We start from the raw sequence: 19,527 nt of genomic DNA, 5'->3' as shown, positions 1-19,527 counted from the left end.
ATCTAAGAGAAAGGCATATAGATGTTTTAACAAGAGATTGCAGAAAATTGTTGAGAGTACAAATGTAAAGATTGATGAACAATTCAGAGGAACTTCAAGGTATATAAACTTTGAACTGGCAACAAAAATTGTGACAAATGAACCTACACTAAATCCACCGGTATAGAATGAAGATCCAGTTACCCTGGTACTATCAGAGGATTCCATAGTAATTGAAGAACAACAACAAACTAAGACACCCTGGTATGTAAGATTGAATCATTCTGAAGATTAGATAATTGGAAACAAATTTAAAGGAGTTATGTCAAGAGGAAGATTGGAAAATGAAGAGGTATGTCTTATTTCTCAAATTGAACCATCATCTGTTAATGAGGCATGGGAAGATAAATTTTGGATTAAAGCTATGAAAGAAGAATTAGGATAAATTGAGAAAAATAATACTTGGACATTACTTCCCCCGCCTAAAGATAAAAATGTAATTGGAACTAAATGGGTATTTAGAAACAAACTTAATGAAGATGGTAAGGTTGTCAGAAATAAAGAAAGACTAGTGTGTAAAGGATATTCTCAGAAAGAAGGAGTTGATTACAATGAAACCTTTGCACCCGTAGCTAGAATTAAGGTAGTTAGATTATTCTTGGCTTTTGCAGCTCACAAGAACTACAAAGTTTATCAAATGGATATTAAATGTGCATTCTTGAATGGAGATCTTGAAGAGGAAGTCTATATTGAACAACCTGATGGATTTTCTTTGACAGATGACAATGATATGGTTTGCAGGTTAAGAAAAGCTCTGTATGGATTGAAACAAGCCCTAAGAGCTTGGTATGCAAGGTTGGATAAGTATCTTTTAAAGATTGGTTTTACTAAAGGAAATGCAAACAACAATTTATATTAAAAGATAACTAATGATGACATCTTGATTATTTAAGTATTCATTGATGATATAATTTTTGGAGGAGAAGATGGATTATGTAAGGAATTTTCTATTAAAATGTAGGAAGAATTTGAAATGTCTATGATTGGAGAAATAAAATTCTTTTTAGGATTGCAAATTTCACGGACTTATAAAGGTATATTTTTGAGTCAATCCAAGTACCTGAAAGAGTTACTAAAGAAATTTGGAATGGAGAACTCTAAACTAGTAAGCACACCTATGACTACAAATGACGAAATTATCTCAAAGGGATGAATCTACACCTGTTAATCCAACTAGATACAAATCTATGATAGGAGGTTTACTGTATTTGACACAAACCAAACCTGATATTATGAATGCAGTATGTATTGTTTCTAGATTTCAAAGTAATCCTAGGGAAAATCATGAATCGGCAGTAAAAAGGATTTTTCGGTACTTACAAGGCACTGCAAATCTTGGATTATGCTATCCTAGAGATGAAAATTTTAATCTATATGCATACACAGATGCAAATTGGGTAGGAGATGTGGATGATAGAAAAAGCACCACTGGCGGAGCATTCTTTCTTTGAAAGAGATTAGTTTCTTGGTTGAGTAAGAAACAGAGTTGTACATCTTTATCAACATCAGAATTAGAGTATGTTGCAGCAACAACTAACTGTACATAGGTACTATGGCTTAAACAAATGTTGAAAGACATAAAGGTAAACTGCAAGGAACCTATCACTATATATTGTGATAACATTGCAGCAATTGATGTATCTAAGAATCCGGTATTACATTCTAAAAAAAAACATGTTTCTATCAAACTGAATTTTCTAAGGGAAAAAGTTGAAGAAAAGGAGATAAAACTGGTTTATGTGAATACTAAAGAACAGCTTGCAGATATTTTCACAAAACCTTTGCCCAAGGAGACTTTTTAATATCTTAGAGATCAGCTTGGAGTAATACCACCACCGGTAGAAACTTAGACAGTTGATGATTGTCATCAACCGACAAAATTGAAAGACAAATCTTTTACTTTGGTCTTTGATGAGGAAGCTACTTCTCAGGGGGAGTAGTTGGTATATTTAATTGATTGGTATTTTGTATATGAACTTGGTCTTATTATAACTTTGGCATTTGATGTCAAAGGGGGAGAGATATCTATGGAAAAACACATTATCTTTTGGAGAAATTGGTATGAAAATCTTTAGATAAACACATGTTGTTCCCAAGGGGAGAGATTGTTGTTTAAAGGAGATTGTTGGTTTTTGGTTTTTGGCATTTCTGTTTTGGCACTTTGATGGTTTTTCCATCTTGTGTTGCCATCAATGCCAAAGGGGGAGATTGTTTGTATTTTGGTATGGTTTTGTCATTGATGTCAACACCTACTAAAACACTAGTACTTTGGAGATCCAGCAACATTCACCAGCAAGCAAGTAACTATTGCACAGTTACTGGTATATGGTTCACCGATAGGATATAATGATCACCGACACTTGGAATGATATGGAAGACACCTGGTAATGTAGAAGACATCATGTGGACAATTTGTTTTGAAGAATTAATCATTGGTATATTCATACTTACATATTTTCTTTTACCGACAAATAGGTCCAGGGTTATCTAGGGTTTCACTGGCAGGTTTATCTTTTCCAAATCAGCATGGCATGCTATGAAGATGATTTATTATTGTTGTAAATACATTAAGCCGACATGTTTAATCGGTTATTTTGTCGGATATTATATTGATTATAAAATGTTTTTATTGTAATATCTTATAGAGCCGACCTACTAAAATTGGTCCTAGGTTATGGTATAAATGTAAGACCTTATTTGTAAGATCAAATGTGGAATGCGAAAAAGAATTGTGTGAAGGTATATGCGAGATTAAGCAGAGGTATACATGAAGACATCTTTTGAAGGTGAAGTTGGGTTTTTGTGAAAGCATATCAACATTACACCGGTACTAAATCCAGCATATGAAGATGCTATTTTGTGTAGTACATTCTTATTGGATTTAACCATCCAACTGTAGTCAGTGTGACTCCCGATTTGTGATTGAGTAGTGAGCTCTAGGCTGTTGGCCTTTCTGCATGTGCAGACCCCATTTATGTACACTTATTATCTACAGTAGTATCATCTGATTGTGGGTAAGGTTTCCCACCGTGGTTTTTCCCCTTATAGGATTTCCACATACAAATACTGGTGTTATGTGTTGTGGATGACTTTGTATTTATGTTTCATGCATTAATCTTTACCAGTATAGCAATTTACTATTATCTACGGGCATACTTAATTGGTTTACCGATATTAAGCATTAAGTTGGTTAAGTAGTTTTTGGTTTGAATTTATTAGACAACTGATTCACGCCCCCCCTCTCAGTTGTCTTTGGGACCTAAGACTACTATCACACTAGGATTTGGTTAATCGGGTGGCTTCAGTTGATGAAATCATTCTTAGGCTTAATGCTTCACCGATTGCACTAAACCCTGTCAGTCTTTAAATCACCTCCTTTGTGATCTTGATCGGTGTATGATCTTCCAACCATAGAAATTGATCATGAACCCTGCTCAGTACATATCTAACCCATTCACCATGAAACTGATCAGGAAATTCAACAACATTAGCCAAACCCTTGGTCTTGAGAGGTATAAATTCTGCTTCAATTTATCATTGTCATAGAACCCATTAAACTCATTTTGAATGAGCTTATCTCCAAGTTCTTTGAGATTTCAATGAATGTAGGAGTGAATATCTTCTACCAACAATACATCGGAGGGCACAGATGATAAAGCACCGGTCTTGTCGATTTCACCGGCTTTCATCGGGTGTAACTTGAAGTTGGTTTGGGGTTCTTTGATAGATTCAACCAACCAGGAGTTGATATCGGTGCTACCATGATGACCTTTAAACAAGCTTTTCTCATACAAGGATGGAAACCTTTTCCTAGGGAATATCAAACACCACTATCGCTCAGCTTGAATTTTCTGCACAAACAAAACTTAGAAAGTTTCAAATCACCTTTGATCGCACATGAGCTCAAGAAAGTTCACAAGAAGTCAATGTAAATGAAAATGTGCTAACATTTACTTATTTATCCATTGAGATTTATCGACGCTATGATCCAGCGATCAGTTTTGAAACTTATAACTTAAAGTACACCGATTTATTTTACTAGTTATTTATTGCTTGACACACAAATAAATAACTCACAAGACATACTTCAATTAAGAACTTTTAGACCAGCTTTTATGCATCACAACTATGTAGATAAACATATCCTTATATTTGTTAAGGGGATTCAAAATTAATCTTACCATATGTGCTCCCCCCTGGGCATCGGTATGCCTATTTAGAAGAAGATCTATCATCACCGATGATGATGACTTGGTTTCATAATGTCCTTCTCCTTCTTTTCCTTCATCCTTCTTGATCCATGTTTTTTTTTCATTTCATTTCATACTTCTTCAGTTGTCTTCTTTCTTTTCAGGTCATTATTCTCTTTCTTCTTGCTAAACCGGTTCTTGTCTATAGACCGATTGTAGGATTGGCTCTTGCATTCTCTGGCTAAGTAGTCGATCTTATGACAATTAAAGCATGCCATACTAGTTGTCCTCCATGGTCCTGAATTTTTTATCTGACTCATTCTCATTCTACAATTTTTTGCAACATGACCAAAAAATACACACGTGGAACATGTGGCATTTAGCTAATTAGTCCTTTTGTTAGGACTGGCCAGTTTGAATGATGATCTTGATACATTTGTCTTGAACCTGCATTCTTCAAATCTGTGTCCAAACTTATTGCATGTGAAGAAATTTCCATCAAATCTTCTTCAATTTGACATACTGCTAGATTGAGATCTACACTCATAAGTAGTGTGGCCATAATTATGACAATTATGGGAATAACCATCAAAGTTGAAACTCTTCTTTTGACTAATTGGTTTTTTTCTATAGTCATTAGTCTTATGACCCGATTTACCACAATCATTAAAAGAGAATTTGGAAGACTTCATACCTTTTTCTTTTGAATGGTTTCTTTTATCATCCTTCATCTTTTTGGATTTAGATGATTCTCTAGTTTCCATAGGACCTGAACTAGGGTAACCAAGGCTGATTGTATCCTTTGTCCTTCTTTGATCTTTCAACTGTTTATCTACCTTCTTAGAGATTTCATTGATTTTCTCAGCTTCTCATTTCTCACATTCTCAATTTTCAAATCACCCTTGAGTTGTTCAATCTCTTTCATCATCTTCTCCTTTTCTTCTGCCTTGTTATTTAGATGTTTATGTATGTATTCATTCTCCTAAGTGAGAACTTGGATTTATTCATCTTTCTCAATCATGATTGCATCATTTTCTCTCAAGACATCTTCAGCAAGCCTCCTAGCTCTTTCATCTTTTGATAGTTCTTCTTCTACCTCCCTTTTTCTTTTATCAACACTTCTGTTGGCTTCTAGTATCTCAATCATTCTCAGGGGCTGACCTTCATGTTCTCTTTTGAGATGTATAATTTCTTTGGCCAGCTTCTTGTTCTTTTCCATGAGTTCTGAGATGTCTTTTTCAGCTTCTTTAGTTCCACTCTATTCAAAGAGTTGATCTATGATATCGTGACTCTCATTTAGCTATTGAGATAATTCCTTCCTTTTTGCAAGAGTTTTTCTTAGTCTCACTTTTAGCTGAGAAATGATTTTATTGGCTTCATCAATTTGATTCTAATACCGGTACTCTTCCATGATCTTTATCCTCAATCTATCAAGCTTCACTTCAAATTAACTTAGATTTGATACCAATTGTTAGTCCCAACTAATGCTGAGAGGGGAGGGGTGAATCAACACTTTACCAGTTTTAACCAATTGAAACTTTTACTTTTAAGTTTGAAATAATTTACCATTCATCAATGTAAACACTTACTACAGAAGATTAAGCATACATGAAAAGATACACAGTGGCACACATATTTATCTTGTTGAAACCCAATAGGAAGAAAACCACAGTGTAAGTAGGAACTCACAAAATTTGTACTCTTTTGGAGTATGCCTGGTTAAGAGCCATCCCTGTTAGGAGATTACAAAGACACTGTTAGGTGCCACCTGGTTAAGGGATTTTGTTCAAGGCCAATTAGTGCCTTTACCCTGTTAAGAGTAGTCTAGTTAAAGGACTTAAGAACATCAATTAAGATGTCACCCGATTAAGGGATTTATACAATGGGACATGTTAAAGTCCACCCAGTTAAGGGATTTATGTTGCAGTTGTTAGAAAGAAATAGATGGATGATGTGCTAAAATTGCTATTCATTAGCCTAATCAGATCATATTGAAGAATCACACTAGGTTTGCATCGGTTGTGTCTTTTCTACACAACTTTGATTTCCTAAATGCACTTTCAACTCTGCCTTCTATTGATTTGCTGATCCTTGGATATCACATTGTCGATCCTCTGTCACTTGAGTCACCACTATGTGAAACTCCACTCTATCGATCCTCTGTCTCTCAGCTCAATAGTCTCTTAAACTCTTCTCATGTCCACTTTCACATTATCTTCATTCACCTCGACAACAAAAATCTCAAGAATGAGATATGTGTATTTATATACCCTTTAGTTTGTCGCCAGCTTTCCCTCCAAAAAATTCCTTTGAAAATTCCATTATCATGCCTTAAATCATGTCTCTGAAAAAATTGCAGGAATCTTTGTCAATACAGTCAAACATGTCGATAAGTCCACCGGTTGACTGGAGAAGACTCCTAATTTAGTTGAATGTAACTCAACATTACCAGTCTATCGGTTATAGACTCTTTTGGTGAACCAATCAAAATCTGTCTAGTCGCTTTCCTCCTGAATACCAATTTGTTCTTTGCTTAGTCAATGGACCTCTTCTGTGATGATATACTCACCACTATCTGGTCTCCTTACTTCTTGCCAGTCTACTCACTGCTTGTTGGTCTACTCACTACATTCTAATCTACTCAATGCTTGTCGGTCTACTCACTATTTATCCTATTTACTTATTGCTTAGCTGGTTGACCTTAATATCCTAGTCTATTTACTACCGATGGACTGTGAAGACTAAGGAGATGATGTTTCCAACAATGACAACCATATCATTTACCAGTCATACAAAACAGTATCAGAATGCCAACAACTCCTTCACTTTCACCTTGCTCAATAGTTATAGCTTCTTTCTCTTCATAACTCTCATCAAATCATGGGCTATGGTTTCTTTTGTTATCTTCTTTGAAAGCATCCATTTGGATCTTCATCACCTTCAACATATCTATTTTTATTTTTATTATTCTAGTGCCATTAATAATACCTAATCCTCTTTGTAGAGACATCTCTCCTTGGGAACTCATGTAAATTTTCTAAAGTTGGTCATTTGTTTACAATCACTCCTTGCAATTACCTCTCAGTTTATGATTCATTGTCAAATTCATTAAGGATCCCTTAATTTAATCATTTGTTCACAAGAAGAACCTTAAACATACCAAACATTATGCTCTAATACCACTTGATGTAGTCATAGATGAAGAATCCAATGAAGGATTAATTGACCATAGACTGAGATGAAATAGCACACCACTACATGATATAATTTCAATGAAAAAATGAAACAACAATATAAAATTTATTTCTTCCCAGTCATGAATTAATAATATTTTGCTAAAATGGGCTTCCAATATTCCAAGCCTTAGTTGTTTGATTATAAATGTACAAAATATAGGATTTGAATTATATTGAAATCAAGTTTGAAGTGTTGAGATCTAAATTCAAATTATTATCTATTATGTTGACTACTTTCTAATGATTTTGGACGATGTTTATATAGTGGCTCCTAGTCTTTAAGAGTGATCTTAGTTGGTTGCAAGGTTCAACACAATGTTCAATGCATTATGAAACATATAGTCAGACAAATATTTGAAAGGATTTCCTAAAAAAATGGGATGATGGTAGATTGATGAATTTTGATGTACCTCACACCATAAGATCTCCTAGGTCTAGTGTATAGTTTTAGGTGTTCCTTTGACACCACAGTCATTTAAAAAGTTGTCACAAGCTATGAATGAGACTATGTTGGACTATGATAATAGAAAATGGGTTATACATTAAATCGGACCTATATAGTGATTAAAAACCTCTAGAAATTAAATCCAACATTGTACGATCAACACGTATCATATGTTCCCAACCATATGGTGAAATGTACAAACACATGGTAACATGTTATAAGATTTATAGTGATTGACAGATGACTAGAATGATAGCAAAATTTTGTAAACAAACAAGTAAAATAAAACATCTTTGGATAATCCAAGATTTCTTTTACATGATAAGATGCTCTTGTGTCAATAATAAGAACTTATCAAAATGTTTTTATCTATCACATAAATTACTCATGATATTAAAATATTCATGATATATATATATATATACACATAAGTGATTCTTGATAACCATATACAAAAATTGAAATTTTGATCTCCACTAAGATAAAATTACATAGAATTTGCCCTTCTATCACTTTAACCTCTTTTTTCTCGATCATAGTGATTTATGCATGTTAGAATGAACTTGAGGCATTATACAAAAATGGGAAACTTTCTTTTAGATTCAATGACAGTCCCAAAGACACTGAGAGGGGGGGTGAGTTAGTGTCTAACCGATTAGCAGAATATTTATACTTATTTATGACTTTGCATCCCAAAACAGTGTACCGGTAGATAAGAATTATTGCAATAAATAGAAATAATAGAGACAACATAGAAACACACCATAACACAAGATATTTAACGAGGAAACCCGATGTGCGAAAAACCTCGGTGGGATTTGTGACCCAAAATATTTACTCATTGGCCAATGAATAAATACTACTTACAATAAGGGGCCTGCACATGCAGGGAGGCCAATAGCCTAGAGTTCACTTCTCAATAAAGAGTCACACTGACTACAAAATGGATTAATAAATCCAATACAATGTATTTCTCAAAACAACATCTCTTATACCAGGTTCAGTACCGGTTTAAGCTTAGTCTATAACAAAAACCTTTGTTGTCAACTATATCACCTTATACAATAAAATGTCTCACTCTCTATTCCTCTCTCTCATATCAAAATGACCTATAAGATCTCATACATATATGAGTCTTTTATAATATACCATGTCATCTTACAAAAGATAATTATATTACAATAAACAAAACTTTATCCCATGTCGGCTGGAGTGCCGGTATGCTTTGTTGCCGATGTAATCTGAATGCCAGTGAAGTTCCTATCGGTGTCAGTGTCTGTTAGTGTATGAAGTTTGTGATGTCAGGCATGTAGAAACCAATTGCTAGTGAGTTGCCAGTTGCTTGCCATCAATGACAACATCAACTATTCTCATAAGAGTGTAGAATACCAACATTTTCTTTCTTGAACAAGATGACTATCCATTAATATCTAAGTCATCTTACTCCCATGTAAATTTAATCTGTCTGCACTAAAATGGTATAGGTAAGTCTCTTGATCCTTAGAAAATTTCATGGATGAACATGAATGATTCATTCATGGAAAGAGAAGAGAGTTGCATATTTTTAAAATTAGGGTTATCTATTTTGTTCTTTTTGATATATGAATTTTAAATGCACTCTTATTGAAGAAGTCATTGGTGAGGAGGGACCTCAAAGAGACCAGTCCGGACTAGTCGGCAAGAGTAAACACAATGGAAACACAAAGATATGATGGAGGAAATGCAGAACAAATTTATTTATTGCATAAAATTTGATTACATCCAACCAATAACAACTGGGTTACAACATACCGACACACATGCCTGGTAGAATAGGTCACAACCGGGACCTTGAATCAAAGATGTCTTCTTGGCATAGTCTATCTATTTGATATTCTGATTGATTCTATTTTTTCTACATTCTAAAGCATAATTAAAAATATATATATCGATCCAAAGGATCCAGTCGACCCAAAAGGGATCAAAACCCGAAGAACAAGACATAACATGCAAAATAAACAAGGTTGGCCTTCACCAAGAGATTCCTCTGGAAAATCCAAAGGATGAAACATAGATCATGAGAAAAGGTCAGCCACATGCCAAGGAACATTGAAATCAATGCTCAAGGCTCCACAAGCTTTGGAATGGGTTCCAGTAGATCGCTAGAATAGGTCTTAGGCAATCGGTAACAAAGGAACAACCGGTAACAAAAAACTGTCATGGAAACGAATAGCGATATCTTATCAGTAAGTGATCCAAATGAGACGGGGTCTGAAAGAGAGAAATATGATCAAGTCTTGAAGTATAATCCAACTCCATAGGATCCGGTGAGCCAAAACTGGGACACACAGAAAGGAAAACTGAAACTGCAAACAAAAACAAAAACATAAAGGAAAATGTTTTTGGTTGATGTAAGATTATTGTGAACCAGATAGAATTGAACTTCAAATCTATCTTCATCATCTTCCAAAGTGTTATCCAAAAATAGCCAACAAACTTAGTGTGTCTATCTTAAACTAGGCTCTTAGGTAATCCATGCAATCTCACCACTTCTTTGAAAAATAGGTCTACTACATGTAATGCATCTGATGTCTTCTTACAAGGTATGAAATGAGCCATCTTCAAAAATCTATCCACTACCACAAATATAGAATCATTCCCTCTCAGTGTCTTCGGCAATCCAAGTACAAAATCCATGCTTATATCCTCCCAAGGTCTTACCGGTACTGTCAAAGATTTATACAGTCCCACATTCTAACTATTACCTTTTGCAACTTGACAAAATCTACAACTCTACACATATCTCTTAACATCCTTATGAATCTGGGGCCAAAAATTACTACTCACTCAGCAATGCAGTTGTTTTGTTGATGCCAAAATGTCTGGCTAAACCTCCACTATGTTTCTTCTCTATCATATTATCTCTCATGGAACTCTTGGGTATGCACAAATGAACTCCCCTGAATAACATCCCATCCTAAATGAAATAATCCAACCACTTGCTTCTATCTACCATAATTAGTTCTCTACATGTTGTCCAAGGTTCTACAAAATCTTGGTCTTCATCATACAAGGTCTTCAAATTTTCAAATCCTAATACTATCACTCTCATCTCAATCAACAAATTCCTTCTCCTAATCAATGCATCAACAACTTTGTTAGATTTTCCACTTCTATTCTTTAACACAAAGGTGTAACTCTACAAGAATTCTATCCATCTCATATGTCTCTGATTCAACTTACTCTTCAAATACTGATCTGTATACAACACAAACCCCTTAGGCAACAAGTAGTGTCTCCATTTATTCAAGGCTTTGATTATGACATAAAATTCCTGGTCATACACTGAATATCTCCTCTGGGCATCATTCAATTTCTCACTAAAATAGGCTACTGCTCTCCCTTCTTGACTCAAAATTGCTCATATTATTGTTCCACTTGTATCACAATCCACTTGAAATAATTTATTGAAATCCGGTTAAGTTAACATGGGTTGTTCAGTCACTTTCTACTTCAAGTAAAAAGTGACTGAACAACCCATGTTAACTAGCCAATCCATGAAATGATCTTACCTCCCCAATGCTTTCCGGTGTAGGCCACTCAACAATGGATTTCACTTTCTCAGGGTCCATCTTCAAACCATCCTTAGATATCACAAATCCTAAATAAACTAACTTATCCTTCATGAATGTACACTTCTTGATATTGATCAGCAACTTTTCTTCTCTCAACCTTTGCAAAACTTGTCTTAACTAAAACAAATGCTCATGTTTTGTCTTACTAAAAAATTAGAATGTCATCCAAATACACAATAACAAACTCACCCAATAATTTCTTTAATACCTCATTTATCAGTCTCATGAAAGTACTCTGTGCATTAGTCAATCCAAAAGGCATCACTAACCATTCATATAGTCCTTCATTTGTCTTAAATGTTGTCTTCCACTCATCACCTTCTCTGATCCTAATTTGATGATATCCACTCTTCAAATCTATCTTTGTAAAGTATTTTTCTCCACTCAAATAGTCCATTATGTCATCCATCATAGGCAAAGGAAACTGGTATTTCACTATGATCTTGTTTATAACTCTTGAATTAGTACACATTTTCCACTCTCCATTCTTCTAAGGTGCTAATACTGTTGGTACTGCAGAAGGGCTCAGACTCTCCCTAATCAAACCTTTCTTCAACAACTCCTGGACTTATCTATTTAGTTCTTCATTCTCTACCAGTGTCAACCAGTGTGCAGCTTTGTTAGGCAAACTAGCTCTGGGAACCAAGTCCATGCAATGACTAATAGTTCTAATAGGTGGCAATCCATCAAGTACATTATCGGAAATGATATCCTCATATTTTTTCACCAAATTTCTATCTCTTTCAGGTGTTATCCTTCTGATTCTAGTCTCTTAGTCTTCTTAGGAATTAAGGAAAAACACACATTCTCATGTCTCAGTCCATCCATGTATTTTGCTCCATCTACTAAATAGATTTTGGCATTCATACATACTTCATTCTTCAAAGGTAACAAGGTTTGCTTCATCCCATTGGCCACAATAGTGTATATATTCTTCCCCCCATCATGTATTGTCTGTCTATCAAACTGCCAAGGTCTACCCAACAAAAGATGACAAATATCAATAAACATAATATCACACAAAACTTCATCATGATAATTCCCAATTTTCAATTTCACCAAACACTGTTCACTTACTAACAACTTATGTCCATCCTGAATCCATGCTACCTGATAAGGCTTAGGGTGTTTCAATCTCTCTAACTTTAACTTTTTCACCATCTCTTTTGAAATAAGATTATTTGAACTACCACTATCAATAACAACTTACAATACTTACCAGATACCTTACATCTAGTCTTGAATATATTCTTCCTCTGCAAGGGCTCTTCATCTCCTCTGGTATGATACAAAGTTATCCTCATCATCAAAAATCATCCATATTCTAGTTTATAGACTAACTCTTTCTCAACTCAAACTCCCACATTTATTGACTTTGAGAGGATAAGATGATGTGGCCTAGATCAACGGTCATGATCAGATCTACAAATTTGGATGGTTGTGAGAAAAAGTGAAGGTTGAGAGAAAGGGGGAAGGAGAAGACAAGTGTCACTCATTTCACCTTGACTAGGTTGCTGACTGAGGGAATCTAGGGATGGTTGGAGAATATTTAGGCATGAGAGGACAAGTGGACTCAAGTCCTTCCTAAGATATAGGGATGTTGGAGAGAATATAGAAGAAGGTTAAGAAATATGTGTACATACTTCATTTATTTTGGAAGTTGGAGATAAGTGGCTAATAAATGTTCTATTTATTTTAATTTTGTTGAATTTATATAGCCACATGATGGATGAGTTGGCAAAGGAAAGATGAAGTGGAGATGGAAGATGAGTTGGAAAAGAGATTAAATAATAATTTTTTTTTTTTAATATTTGAGACTATAGGATAGAAGAATAACCATTAAATATTAGATATTTAATTAATTGAAGGAATAATTAAATATTAGATATTTAATTAATTGATTAAAGGAAAAGGATAAATGAATTAATTAATAAAGTATTTTAATTAAATTAATTAATAGAAAGACATGAAATGAATTAAATAAATTAATCTTTTCAAATTAACTATTTAATAGAAGAATAATTATTAAATAAATATTAAATATTTATTTAATCGCTCATAGCTAATTTTATGTGTATACATTTTTCCCCTCTTTGAATTGATGTCGAGACAACATTGTTTCAAAGATTAAATCAAGTCTTGATAATGCACATGATGGAGATAAAAACCTTGATTGTGTCCCCCTCGAGAGATTGATCGTGAAATTGTTGAAAAATTTGGATAAGTGATTGATCTCACGATAATTGAAAAGATCCTTCAATTAAATTCATTTATGAAAAATAAATAAAATTTACCCATTCAAAAGCATTAATTAACCTTCCAAATGGTAAATATAAAATTAACCAAAGTTAATTTTAATCTCATTGGTATCCTTGTCAGCTTCTGGAGTGGAAAGAATTGTCTTGGTGAGGTGGCAAAATGGTGATTCCATTCGAGAATCAATAATTTGAGCATGTTCGACGATATCAACGACATCCTGACTATGGTTATTTGGTATGTACCTTATTCCAAGCTTGTTGTCAGCTTGTATGAATTTCCTTGCTTTTCGACATATTTTAGGTTGTTTTTTATTTTTTTCAATTTTTGACGTTGCATGTTAGCGCTTTCGCTTTTTTGGTTTGCGCTTTTGTTTTGTATGTTAGTGCTTCCATTAAATTAGTGCATATGAATGTTTTGTTCACACCTTTGCTTGTTATGTTAGCTCTTTTCTATAATTTGCACTTTCATTTGATGTGTTTACGCAAATGTGAAAAAGGTTAGTGCTTTTGATTGATTTAGTGTTTTTGTTGTATTGGGTAGTGCATTTGTTTAAAAGGTTGGCGCTTTTACTTGGTTTAGCGCCTGTGTTTAATAGAATAGAATTTTTGTTTGAAATGAATTTGTTTGATTTTATTCATGTTAAAATTCATTTTGATGATTTGATTTAGGCATTTTGTTGCTCAAATGTGATTGATAGGTATTCGATTGATGTCTTGATTGATAGGATAAACAATTGATTTGATTTGATTGATTGATAGATTGATAGATTACCTCTAAGAAACCGATTTAGTTTCTGATGAACAACATAACAGAGTTTGATTTAACTCATTGATTCATAGAAAACCATGATTGATAAGTTTAGATTGATTTGATAGCCTGATTTGCTTCATTTGAAAAGATATACCAATTGTTGATGTGATAGATTAGTGATCTCTTTGGATTTGATAGATAGATGATTGATGATTGATAGAGATCAAATTCTCTTGTTAAACAAGAGAAACTCAATGTTCTCCAGTATCGGGAGAAATTCCTCACCATGCACCACTTAGTGCCAAAGATTACACAGGCTAAGGTTAGACACATAGATGCTTGCAGATTACACCATTTGTTATATGCCTGATATCCATAATAGGGGATTGTTGACCACATTAGTAGAGAGATGGAATAGAGAGCATAACACTTTCCACCTGCCCACTGGTGAGATTAGTGTGACACTCGAGGATGTCTACAAGATTCTCCACATCCCTGTGACTAGTGAGTTAGTCCAATATGATTTTCAAGATCATGGAGGGATAGAGGCTTGCAGAGCCATATTTGGTGATAAGAGCATTTCTAGAGGAGAGATCCGATGGCAGGATATGATCATGTATTACGAGACTCTCCCCATGATTCTTGCAGGTTTGATTGGGAGATTCATCTATCTAGATAGGATATCTTGAGGTTTTTTTGTTGGTTGGGGTGAGATTCTTCAGAGCATGATGCAACATTAGACTCAATATGCTTGGGGTGTTTGCATGCTCACTCATTTGTATCATGATCTCCATCAGGTTGTTTTTGATGAGAGTGCTAGTCTATCTACAATATGCACACTTTTATAGATTTGGTGCTAGGAGTACATCATTATTACTCGACCTATCCATCATAGAGTTTGTGGTGAGAGGCAACCATATGTCTATTTATATGCAGGTATCCTTACTCAGCATAAGTTGGGTAAGATGGAGTATTGGTGTTGGGATCTTGATTTATTGGATAACATTATTTGGAGAGCTTATATTGACTGTGAACCATGGATGGATGATGCACTAACATTAACATATATTATGCAGAGTAGATATCTCATTGGTTGTACTCCATACATTATTGAGTGGAAGTTGATTAGTCGTATTTTGAGACAGTTTGGTATCATTCAGCATATGCCTACTGGCATCACTATATATACACAATGGTACAAGGATAGGTGATATTGGGGACCTTCTTTGTCTTTTGAGATAACACGTGTAGAGTTTTTGGCTACTCCTAGGGTGGCTTATGATTTGAGATTACACATTCTATATCCTGGGGTGACTGTGGATTATGCTTAGTACATGCTTGCACATCCTTTTCCTAATATTATCGATCCAACAAACCCTCCTTCCAGCTTAGGAGATGAGGAGGATGATTCAGATGATCCCATCATGGACATGGAGATGAGAGCTTAGAGCTTCTCAAGAGGGTGGAGGTGATGGAGATGAGGGAGGAGATGGAGGCAGAGGCGGTAGGAGACCCAAAAAGAGAGGAGGTCGATTGAGAGTCCATGGAGGACCTTTTGGACCAATTGGCAGGATTGGGAGACCACTTCCCATGGGTGGGAGAGATGCAAGATGGATTGGGAGGGACACTGGTAGGACAAGTATGAGATCAGTGAGATGATTACCCTCTACAGGAGGAGGCAGGCTTACCGGACTTGATGGGGGTTATGGGAGAGGCATTGATTTTGGTCAGATTCAGCCAAACCCTAGGATTGTTGCAGATCATGGTGGAGAGGAGGAGGATTCAGAGGATCATATTCCTCTCATTACATGAAGGGCTCTAAGAGCTACTCAGGATGAGATTCTAGCAGGTGGATAGGGAGGTGGAGATGAGGGGATTCAAGGTCATGTTCCTCAGTAGGATGTACCAGAGCAGGATACCTTGGATAGTCTCAGAGCAGAGATAAATCAGCTTAGAGCATAGGTAGAGACACTCATGACAGAGAGGGACAAGGCTGTTAGGAGACAACAGGATACTCAAGGTCTTCTTGATCACATTGATCAGGTTGGATCGAGCACTCTCTCAGCTGATACCATTAGAGCACTAGTTTGGGCCAGAAAGGAGACAACACACTAGCGACGATTATATGAGGATTTAGTTGCAAAGAGCCAGAGGGCAAGTAGCTATCATACCACTGTGAGGATGGATACTAGCAGTGGTGGAGTCATGGGACCTCTTCAGAGGAGTGGTGATCATGTGAGACTGGCATTTGGAGGATCTTCTCGCCCACAGCTATAGAGGCAAACATAGTCAGGTGGTAGTGGCACATGACAACCTTGATTTATATTGATGAGGCACTTGTATTTTTGATCTGATATCATTGTACACTTGGACTTTTTATTGTTTTATGATGATCTATATGCAGATATGGACTCTATATGATGACCTTTTATTATGCATATTCTATATGATAATGATCTATATGCATTGATTACATGTATGGTGTTTATGATGATATTTCTTTGCTTTTCATGATGATGATATTCTATATGATGCAATGATGATGAAATGAAAAAATGCTTTTTATTTTTTATTTTGATGAACTTGGATGCAAATGAGAATGATTACTAACTTAAATGATGTGCTTTGCTTAAATGATGCAAATGTAATGATCTATATGGGAATACTTCTAATGATTTTGAAATACAAATGATCGATATGAAATGTTTTCAATTTTTTATATGTAATTCTTATAATGATTATGAATCCAAGTGAAAAGATGCAACTAAATGATCTTAATGGATAAAAATAACTACAATGATAATTATCCTAATGCAAATAACAATGATGATATACACATGATCATGAAATACACTTTAATGGAATGTAAACTAATGCAATTGTTGAATGCAACTAAAATAAAATGAAAGATGGTTAAAATGATTCTAAAGATGAATGCACCTATAATTATAAAATGCAAATTGTTTTGGTTTGTCCAAGTATACTCAATCTTTATTTATGACCATTGATCTTTGAATGAAATGAAATACTTATAATGAAACTGACAATGAATGGTTATATTGTAGATGAATAATGAGCTAATCCAAAATTAATTTAACTAAAATGATTCTTCCATTCTTAATATGCTATCTTATAACAGTGCTTGATTTCATCATTGAGCTTTAAAATGTTGTAAGAAAATACAAACAACTTGACATAATGATCCAAGATGACCTGAGTATTACTTACATGGATTTTGATATAGCAAGTTTATACAAGCAACTTGATATAATGAACCAAGCTGACCTGAGTATTTCTTGCAGAACAAACAAGGATTATCCCCTTTCATGCATGACTCGGAACGTCCTCCTTGATATTTTTTTGATGATACCCTTAAACAAGTACATACCTTAATAAGAGATAAACCACATGCAACAATCAAAATAAAATAATCATGCCCCATCATAGCTTCTCTAGTCATGGACATCCTTGAGTCACATAGAGTACATGATTAGCAATAAAATCAAGATATAAACACTGAATCTTGTATGTCATTCACATGTTCTCATGATAATTAATTGATATAATCATCTTGATGAATTATCATTGATAATATTTCATTACTTTCTAGTTGATTTTTCATTTCTTGAGTTTCACAATTCAGTTTTCATAAAAAGTCTTGATCTTTGTTGCTTTGTTTTTTTGTTATCTGTTTCAAAACCCTATGTATTTTTGTGTTTTTCTAAGTTTTCTAAATATTTTGGATTTTGAAAGATTCAAAAGATCACCTTAGCAAAAGGAAATAGGATTTTTTCCCCAGAGGAAACAAAACTTTATTAAGGATGCACGAATTGATCAAGATCCAAACCATGGCGGGATATAATGCAGATATGATTGATTCTGAGAAAATCTAAGACAGTGACTACGACAAGTATGTTAAAGGTTGATAACTGTTGGTAAACTATATATTTCTTGCTAAATAGTTTAAATCAATGGATGAGATAGGATAGATGGAAGCGGTAGATGTGATATGCTGGAGTGGATAGGTGTGCAAAGCAATATCATAGATGGAAGAACTCACTTTTAGATAGCGCCTATTTACTAGGTTTTCACTGTCTAAATTTATTGCATTTTTTTCCATATTTTGATTTTTTTCTTCTTTCTGTTTTTATTGTTTTATTCTTTTTAGGGATTTAATACTTTTATGATTTTTACTGATTTTTTTCAGGACTTTATATGCTTTTTATTGATTTTTTCTAGGACTTTACATCTCAAGCATAGAATTTATTGAGATGAATATAATTGATAGGTTCATCAAACCAATCACCTTTAGGAGTAGATAACTTGTATGCTCCTAAGCCATATGCTGCTACTATGACAAAATGACCTAACCAATTTGTTTCAAATTTACCCTTCTTTTCTTGGTCTTGCTGATTTATCAGATTCTCCCTTAGAACTATATCTCCAATTTGAAAAATGTGTGGCTTGACTATGTGATTATAACTTCTTACCATTCTCTATTGATATAACTTCAAATGATCTATTGCATTTTGGCAATGTTCCTGAATCAGCTCAAGTTCTTGAAGTCTAGAGACTCGTTCTTCTTCTTCTGGTATAAAACCTTTCAAGGAAACTCGTAGAGAAGGTATCTCTACTTCTATTGGTAATATGGCTTCCGATCCATAGACTAAGCAATATGGAGTTCCCCCTTTGGTGTGCAGATGCTAGTTCGGCATGCCCAAAGAACATGATTTAGCTAAATGTGTCAGTCTTTTCCAACTTCATTAATTGTTTTCTTCAATATTTTTAAGATAGTCTTGTTTGATGCCTCAGCTTGACCATTTCCTTGTGGATAATATGGAGTAGAAAACCTATGTTGGATATGGAATCACTCACATAGTTCCTTCACATCTTGATTCTTAAATGGACGTCCATTATCGGTGATAATGGTCATAGGAATTCCATAGCGATAGATTATATAATTCAAGATGAATGATGATATTTGTTTTTCTGTC

This window comes from Cryptomeria japonica, chromosome 5 (genome assembly GCF_030272615.1).
Source record: "Cryptomeria japonica chromosome 5, Sugi_1.0, whole genome shotgun sequence".
Lineage (NCBI taxonomy): Eukaryota > Viridiplantae > Streptophyta > Pinopsida > Cupressales > Cupressaceae > Cryptomeria > Cryptomeria japonica.
The sequence above is the reverse complement of the archived record's forward strand: the minus strand, read 5'-3'. Positions refer to the sequence as shown.